This window comes from Otolemur garnettii, unplaced genomic scaffold (genome assembly GCF_000181295.1).
Source record: "Otolemur garnettii isolate 467f Iridium unplaced genomic scaffold, OtoGar3 scaffold00053, whole genome shotgun sequence".
NCBI classification, from domain to species: domain Eukaryota; kingdom Metazoa; phylum Chordata; class Mammalia; order Primates; family Galagidae; genus Otolemur; species Otolemur garnettii.
In genome coordinates, this window is record NW_003852448.1 from 3444247 (window position 1) to 3453955 (window position 9709).

Here is a 9709-nt window from a genome sequence, read left to right on the forward strand (position 1 = left end):
AGGTGGGTAGCAGTGGCGTGCACCCACAAGGATGAACAGGGAATGCTGAGTGTGTGTTAGCTCCAGGGCTTCTAGCCAGTCTGGGTCATGGCATTCCTGTGGTACAAGGCCAACCATGCAAGGTCCAACTCTAGAGGCCAAAGGCACATTTCCTGCCATACCCAGCCCCTCCTCTGCCCCCCAGCTGTTGCTAAGCAAGGTGTCAGGACTGTGGGCTGAGAGGGGCCAGGCATCCTGTCACTGGGATGTTTTCATGTGGGGTGAGGGTGGGAGCAGGTCCCAGTCTATGATTAGGGGTTGCTAGAAAACCCCCCACTTTGTCACAGAGTAAGCGTAAAGGACATGACAGCCCAGCCTCAGCAGCCCCTGCCAGGTCCCCCCTCTGGCACACCCCACAGCTCTTCAAACACACATGTGCATGAAGACTCTTGCGTAGATTCACACATGTGCACAGAGACACATGCATGCACCCTATCCATACAGACACACTAACATGCACAGTATGCGTACAGACATACACTCATGTTTGTGCATATGCACGCACATGTGCACATGTACACACACACACCTTGTACATACAAGCACACACATTTGTGCATACACATGCACACACATATGCACATGCACACACAGGGCTACACATGCATGCTACCTGCACATACACACACTCACACACCATGTATCACGCAGAGACATACACATGCACCATACATATATATATATATAGACCCAAACGTTTGTGCATACACAGGTGCACATGTGCACACAGACACACACGTGCACACTATGTGTACAGACACACATTTGTGCATACACACATGCACATGTGCACATGGACACACATGGACACACACACATGCACCTTATACATACAAGAACTCGAGTTGGTGCATACACACATACACACACCAGGGCTACACATACATGCTACGCACATACACACACACTCACACATCACATATCGTGCAGAGACACCACATGCACCCTATACCATGTGTGTACACATACACATTCCCACACACGGGCTCACACACATAGCAGAGACACACACACCCAGGTCACATGTGACAGCTGCTCTAAGCACTGGGCCCTCCTAGAACCTGATTTGAAGGCGTCTCGCCACACACAGAGATCAGAGACATAGAACCCCAGGTGACGGCCCCCAGCAGATGTCGGGACAGAGAGGCCTCTGGGCTGAGGCCCAGGAACAGCTCGAGGCCCAGGGATAGCTCGAGTCCCCAAAGCAACACACATTGGCTGCTTTGTCCAGGAGCTCCAGAATACCAGCCCTAGCTGGTGCAGCACCCTGGCTGCCAGGAAGGGGGAGATATGGCATCAAGGTAACTTTATAGATGCAACTGGGCTCACAGCGGGTCGCATCCCAGTCAGCCCACAAGAGGCTGAAAACATCCTTTGTGCAAATACATTAGCACACCTAACCTGCTGAGCCAGGTGGCTCAGCCTCAGAGGTGTTCAGGAAACTTACCTCGGCCTCCAGTTGGGCACAATTGCAGAGCACAAAGCCTGCTTTATAACAAGGTGTTGAGTTTCTCATCTAGCTTGTCCAACACTGCTCGGGATGGGGGACAGGAGCTCAGCACGGCCTCTGTGGGCATGTCCTGCTATCACACTGCATAAAGCCGGAATGCTGTGAGCTGAACCATCAGGCCTGTGTGTACTTGTGATACTGCGCTGAGGACAAGGGGTGGGAGAGACACAGACCTCCCACCAGACACTAACGGTCCCCCAGGAGATGACTCAGCTCATGGACACCTGAGCAGACGCATGTCTGAAGCAGGCAGGAGTGAGTTACTCCAAGTCCTCAGACCACAGCCCCAGCAGAGGCTCTGCCACTGGCTAATGTCATTGCCTCTGTGCCTCAGTTTCCCCAGCTATCTAGTGGGCATAACCCTGGGTGCTTCTCTGAGCTGAGGGAAGGTTACGATGAATCAAGGGCTGCCGGACCCAGGGCTGGTCTGTCCACAATGGCTGTTGTGGCCATACTGTGTCACTGAGGAAAAGGGGCACATGAGAGTCCCAACTTGAGGATGCCCAATGAGGATGACTGCGGTGATGGGGTCCCCAAGCCCAGCCCTCCTCCACCTGCCGCGGCTGTGTTGTGCCAGGTAAGGCCCTGCGGACGTGGCCGTGTGGACAGAGTGGTCTCACATCCGAATCCCACTCGGACAGCTCCCTGGCCTCTACCACCTTGGGACCCCCTATTTTCACATTTCTGATTTCAAGAGTCTGAACCCAATTCCCTGAGTTCAGTGAGGTCCCTTCCTACTCTAAGATGTTATAAAACGACAGCATTTTAATTATCTCCACGATCCAGGTGAGTGGTGCCGCGCTGCAGAGCCTGCCTGGGAAGAGCAGAGATAATTTTAACTGATTTAATAAGGAGAGAGAAGCATAACCAGCTTGAGTTATTGACATTTTCCTTCACCTTTTGCCAAGATAGACTAGAATTCATTTGAAAGAAAAATATTGCTGATTGCATAACATACACTGTCCCTGCTTCAGACTTGGCAATCCGTTGTCATCAATTAGGAGTGGAGTGGAGAGTGTTGAAATGTGGAGTCTCTGGAAGGGTCACTCAGTTCACCTAAAAACTGATTGGTAGTAAGGATAAAAACAGGAATAATTAGATGTACTTCAGTACATAGCCACAGCATGCATCGTGGTGTTAGATTAAGCTGGGTGATGTTGGGCTTGAATTTTAAATGAAACATGTCCTGGCTGAGCTTTCAGTGTGCTTCCTTCTCATCCCCACCTGGCTCTGTTCTCCAAGAACCAATGTCACGACTCCACCAGCCCCTGGAAGGACTGTGCGACTCTGCAGGGCTCGGTGCATGGAGAAGTCAGCAGGAAGAGCCCCGCCAGCCTTACCACGCCCACCGCCAGTGCAGCCCCCACCACAGACAAGCCGATGAGACCATGAAACACACACCTGAGCACCACCAAGGCAGCCGAGGTACTAATTAGTCTTAAAGCAAAGAGGGGATTTTAATTAAGTGATGGCCCAAAGCAGCAGGGCCTAGTCAGGTTGTGGCCCTGGTGGGGGCTCCATGGGAGCCCTGAAAGGGCTAAGATCTCACTGCCTGAGAAGGGGAAGGGGGCTCAGGTGGGGAGGAAGAGAAAGTTCTTAGTACTGGAAACGTGGGACCAGGGCTGCAAGAGAATGTGCTCCTCCTTGAGGGAATGCCTGAGGTGTTCCCACCTGCGTTCCCGGGGTGCTGGCGGATGAGGGTCAGGCACACGGGAAACAGAAATGTTTTCTGTGTTTTTTGTAAGAAGTCAAGTAAATAAATAAAGTAGTAGAAGTCAAGTAAATAAATACAAAGACTCAGACATTGAAAACTGGGCAAAACCAAACCAAAATCTAGTTAACAATTATCGGAAGGGTTAATCAATGCTTTTCCATCGTCCGGTGGAGAAGTGGGCCACACCTTGCCTTGCAGACACTGTTGTTTTGTTTGCTCTGCTCTGGTTGGTTTTTGACTTCCCTAATTTTTTCATGCTTTACATGATTTCACAGAGAGAGAGAAATCTTTGATTTTCCATCATTAAGCTCCTTTCATCTGGCTCATGAATGGGTGGTCAACTCGACAGAAATAGAGTTCATGAGTCAAAGTGTTTGGACAAGAGGCCCAGAAAGAACAGATTTCGGGCTCAAGAAGAATTTTCAAGAAATCACAGACTTCAGAGCTGCGGCCACAGCAATGACTGAGTCCGGTTGGAGCTAGGACCCAGGGGTCCCCGTTTACCCGCAGGTGACAAAGACTATCTTCTAAGGCAGTTTGTCGCTCAGCACAACTGAAGTCTCAGACAATTCTGGCCCTGCTAGGCTAGATCTACCCACCCAGATTCTGATGCTGAGGCACCAGTGTCTCCTTGGGTCGCCCTCAGCCTTTCAGGGTGTGGCCTGCTTCTCACAGCCTGAGCTCCCCCAGCCCGCGGCAGCAAAGCAGCGACCACCACCGCTCTCGATGCCCACCGTGGCGGGGAGTAAAATGGATCTCTGCCCTCTCCCATGGAGCTGAGGGGGCCCAGCAGGTGGCCTCTTGCCTCTAGCTACCCCCCCCCAGCTCCCTCTTCCCAAGCTGACTGCTATGGCCCAGGGGGGAGAGACAACATTGGGTGGTGCCCACCTTGGGGACCCTTGGTTCTTCCCTGGAGGTGGGAACGCAGTCAGCCCCTCCCAGACCTCAATGCAAAATCTGCTTCACTGCAGGAGAAAGGCCGTGTGGGTGCAGGCGGCCCCTCCTCAGTGTCCATCCGGCTCCAAACACTTCTGGAAGCTGCCCTTACGGTCTCAATGATGCTCTAAAATAGTGACGTGTTTTCATTTCTGATCACCTCACTCCCCCTTTCTGCTCATCACTCTCCAAATTTGGGGAGGTGGAACACTGCATTGGGAAGACATCCTGGCTTGCTCAAAGGCAGAATGAAAACCCTGGCAGGCAAGGGTGGCCAGGCACACACGAGCCTCCATGGAGCAGAGCACAGGGAGCTCTGCCTGCACCCTGGGGACAGCAGAGGTGCTGGGACCCTGGGCTCTCAGCACCCCACCTCTTGAACCCACCTAAGATGCTGGACCCAAGAGTGCAAAAGTTAAATTTTCTGTAGGAAAAGTTAAATTTCCTACAAGCCATGTGGCAAGGAGCACACTGTCCAGTGTGGGGGCTGACCGACCCTGGCCAACTCACAACATGCACACTCCAGTGTCCCCACCTGTAGAGTGGTGCTGACATTGTCTCCTACCTCTGTGTGATGCAGCCCCCAGCACCCAGGGAGCACTAACTAGGGGTTGGGGTGACAAATGGCCAGGAGTTGCCATGACTATTTTTTGTTTGTTTTGAGACAGGATCTCACTCCATCACCCAGGCTAGAGAGCCCTGGTGTCAGCCCAGCTCACAGCAACCTTAAACTCCTGGGCTCAGGTGATCCTCCTGCCTCAGCCTCCCAAGTAACTGGGATTATAGACACCCAGCTAGTTTTCCTATTTTTACTAGAGACAGAGTCTCGCTCTTGCCCAGGCTGGTCTTGAACTCCTGAGCTCAAGCAAGCCTCTCCTCTCAGCCTCCCAGGGTGCTAGAATTACAGGCGTGAGCCACCGTACCTGACCAGTTGCCATGACTCTTAGTTAAGGAAGGGTTAAAGTGAGTATTTACCTAAAACAAGAGTTTGACATCTAGACAGAACCTAAGAGGTCTTGCGGTGCAGCCCCACGAGGCCCCTGAAGGAGCAGAGGACTTTAGAGAGCAGCCATGAGCAGTATGAGCAGTCGAGCTGATGTCTGGTGTGTTTCCAGGAAACAGCAGCTTAGAGGAAGGAGACGCCGAGGCAGCTGCGCTTCTCCCTGGGCCCGTGGCGGCACACGGCGGAGCTGTGGGTGTCCTTGCTTCTAGTACAAGGGCAAACGCAGCGAGGACGTCTCTCCTGCTGGGTTTGGGATTAAATGACCAATGAGTGGGCCGAAGAAGGACAAGTGGGATGCTGGGGGCTCTGCCCTGTGTAATTCCTCGTAGATAAGTGCAGCTGGGGCAGCTTGCCGGCTGCCTCTGGCCACCCCTGCTGCTGCTGCCCAAGCAGACCACACAGTGGAAATACACCTGCGTTGTGGGAACAAGACACATGTGCAGAAGGGAGGGCAGGAGTGGAGGGGCCAGGGTCCACCTGGGGGCTGTGACCTTCAGCCACACTGAGAAGGTTGAGCTCTAGGACTTCTGGGTTAGCGGGATAGGCATGCCCACCCTGGAGGCAGGAGCTGGGGGCATGGCCACCGCACCGGGCAGGTAGGCCCCTGTGACAGGGGTGGGGATGGGAGCTCAGCTCCTATGGCCCTGGGGTGCGGCCTGGGTGCGGCAGAAACACCATTTCCAGTAGAGCCCCTTTCTCCTCTCCCCAACACAGAGAGTGTTTGTGCTGGGTGACATGTTAAGGATCAGATTTTAGGCAAACTTCTTTCATCTTTCCTAGGTTGGATACCTACCTTCACTCAGGAAATATCCATAGCTGGTGAATACAGGATGCGTTAGAACACCCACCTGAGCCTTGGACAGTCCCATGGCTGACAGGGACACCAAAATGCTCAGAAGCAAACGGCTGCTTCTCTTTAGACATGAAACTTTCACTGGCTCTGGGATCAGACCAGCAAGAAATGAAAACTATTCTAAGACTTCCTTAGCTGGAAATAAGAGATTTTAGGAAACATGGTCTCTGCTATTTCTTCTTGAGTGAAGGATTAAAAGAAAAGCGGAAAAAGTAATGAATTGGTATAATCCAGAAGGGAGCCTTGGAGAGGGAAGAACTTCAGCCAAGTCTCCAAAACGCCTGGACTAGGGAGCCACAGGACACCTGGGATCTGTGCTTAAGGATAAGAAAACTTAACTTTCACTTATTACTGAGAGAATGCTACTGTGTGAGTGGAGGGATGGTGCTCTGGTAGTCTTGATCACAGAACATGTAAGAGAGAAAACATCTTCCTTTGGAACCTTGGAGGTAAACGGCCCATTGCCTCTCAGAGAATATAGACGGATGAATGAATGAATGAGAGAATGAATGAAAACACACATCTCTGCAAGGAGCAGGGGTCCAAATCATGACCAGCTATCAAATTGACCAGATGTATGTTAAGGAAAGTTCATCTCTAGAAGCCTTTAAAAATCAGTGTTCACATTTTCTGAGCAAGTGACACAGACATCACTCGCTTGGGGGCGGGGGTTGGTGTTTTCTCATTCTTAGAAAAGTGTCACGCAGAAAGGGGTCACTTCCGTGCCCTTGGTGCAGGTGCCTGGAGGCACACAGAAGTCTCATCAAACCTCATTTACCCTCCATGCCCCGTCCTTGGGTGTTTTCTGTTTTCTGTTTCATCTTTACCTTAAGTGCTAGTCCTGACTGAAGGAATTGATCTCATAACCCACTAATGGTCCACAGCCCACAGTTTTAACAGCAGTGCTGCAGAGGGCATGGGAGGCAGGTCCTGGCTGTCCTGGCAGGAGAGAGGCCAGCTGGATGCTGCCGCAGGCTCACCTCACATCCTGCCGGTGACTCCAGCTACCAGGACTGACACTGGGACGGCAGAGGAGGGGACGAGTGAGCAAGATACAGCGTGGCTCTCCACCGGCTCTGCGCTCCCGCAGCAACCCCATCCACACTCCCTGTGCATCCAGCTGCAGATGAAAAATGGCCTGTCCCCCTGGGACCATGTGGGCACCTCTGTGGCTGAAAGTCTGGGCTTGTGCCCTGTGGGAGTGCCCCATACACGCAGCCCCCACCTCGGTGTGCTGAAGGGTGGGGGAGATGCAAAGCCACTGGGCTGGGTGTGGAGGACAGCAGGGGACAGGGACAGTGTGAGCAGCGAAGGGCCAGGCTGCGAGGGATGTCAGACAGTGGGATGTACCACCACAGCCTTCTGGCTGGTGCCTGGCTCACTGAAGGTTCTCCACAGACACCTGGTAGAAAGAAGGACTGACCAACAGACAAAGGCTGGGTGGGTATGAGAAAGGTTCTCTGGGGTCCCCTTGCTTAGGACTCAGGAGGGCGTTGGGAGGCCCCTGCTGGGCCCGGCCCGCCCATGCCCTCTTCACCCACGGCCCCTTGGGGTGCTTCCTGTGCTCTGCTGCCTTTGAAGCGGGCGAGGAGCCCTGCAGCCCCACGGGCGCCTCTTCAAAGAGCCTGGCACGGGGATTCCCCGCCTGCGCAGCCCGGGGCCCAGCCTGATGGGAAACTCCAGAACTGGATGGGGAGCTGCAGCCCTGAGAGGTGGGAGTTCCAGGTAGTATCGGTCTCCTTGGGCTGCCATCTGCCCCCCAGAGGAGGGGTCCTCCTGGGGACATCAGGGGAAGGTCCACAGAGACCCCCCAAGAGATGGCCATCCTGGGGGGCATAGATGCCCAGGAAGAGCCTCTCCCTCCTCCCTCCATGGGATAGAGGTCAGCTTCCTGAGCACCCTCGCCCTGGCCTCTAGACACATCCTCTCCAGCCATCTCCCCACAGGGAGGAATGTCTAGCGCCTCCCAGACACCCTCCGTGACTTCTCATCTGTATCTGTGTTTGCTTTCTGAGGACCTGCAGGTGCGAGGCACGAGTCCTGGTATAGTGTCCTGTCCTGAGTCAGTTGGCCTCAGCTCATGGCTCTGGGGCCACCACTAGGGCCCTCTCCAATCTGGGCTAGGTGACATTCAGAAACTGTCACCTGTGAGGGGTACCTGCCCCAAGGTACACACCTACCCACGGCCCCTGCATGCAGTTGTGGGTGGCCCTCTCACCTTTTGCTGTGTATTGTGACCCCAGCTCACTGTCCCTGTGGGCTCACTGTCCCTGTGGCCCAGCATGCTGGGCCAAGCTCAGCAGGGGAGCCCAGCAGCTAGCCCCAAGAGCCAAGGGCAGTGGCCAGGGGTGGGTTTGAGGGTGCCAGGTGGGCTGGGCAGGTGGCTCCAGGGTGCAGCCAGTGCAGGCCCTGTCCACAGCACAGTGCTGACACCTATGAGTCTTGTGGACTCGGAAGGCTGGTTTTACCTCTGGGAGGCTGCTACAGGGCCCCATGGATCCTGCCTGGCTCCTCAGGTGGCTTTTCTCTAGACCTCAGGTGGGATTCAGTACTTTTTTCCCCCAGCCACAGGCTGCTCCCACCCACCCTGGGCCTTGGTGAGATACGTGTCTCCTCCCCAAGGGCAGGAAGGCCATACCTGGCCCGGGGCCAATGCTGTGGGTCAGACTCAAGGTATGGGGGGCAAGGAGCCCACACCTTTGTCATCTCCTTGCCCTTCTGGGATTTCTTTCTCTTATTAAAATCAAATTTCAGAGCAGCCTATTGAAGTGCTCTGCCTGAAATACAGTGGACCCTTCTTCAAAAAGCAGAAGGAGCAGAGAAGTCCTCTCACCCCAGAGGGCGCGGGTCTGGTGTGCACTCCTTGATGGAAGTGGGGGCTTTCTCTCTGGCCCAGGGATGGCTGCAAGGAAAAGGCTGAAGGGAAAATCCTTGTAAGTGGCAGCATTGTGGGCAGGGGCCTAACATAGGGATCTCTGGTGATAATAGGCCCAGAACTGAGCAGGTACTTGAGAGCCCAGCCCTCCAGTCCGCACAGCAGCAGACTCCTGCGAGGGTCTTCCCTCCTGCCCATCTGCAGCCTGTAGGATTAAGCATCTGCACTGCCCATCAAGGCCCTCCTAGCCCCTGGGACACTCCATTTGCTCCCAAGCAAGCATGCTGGGGGCATCCCCCAAGCCCACACCATCCTGTGCCTACCATGGGTCTGCAGGGGCCATCACCCCATTTTATAGATAAAGAGACTGAGGCAAGCAGGGAGCAGCAGAGCTGGGGGCCCCACCCAGCCCAGCCTCTGGCTTCTGAGCGCTGCCCTATGGCCAGGTCCCCAACACTGTGGCTTCACTCACACCAAGGATGAGCAGAGCCGGCGTCCTGCAAACCCAGCGTGACGCCGGGCCCAGCATCCTTCCTCCCTAAGCATGTCTGGTACTTCTGCACATAGTGCCCTAAATGTCTAAGTGTATTAGAACAAGGAAAGGATTCTCATTCCCCAGGATAATGAAATATTATGTAACCACAGGGAGCAATGTTCACTGATAAGTTAGTTGTTAGAGATTTTAAAAAATATAAAACTCTCATGCTGGGAAGGATGGGGAGAGGTGGCCACCCTCAGAAACTACCCACCCCATCCCAGAAATGTAAACTGTTCACAAC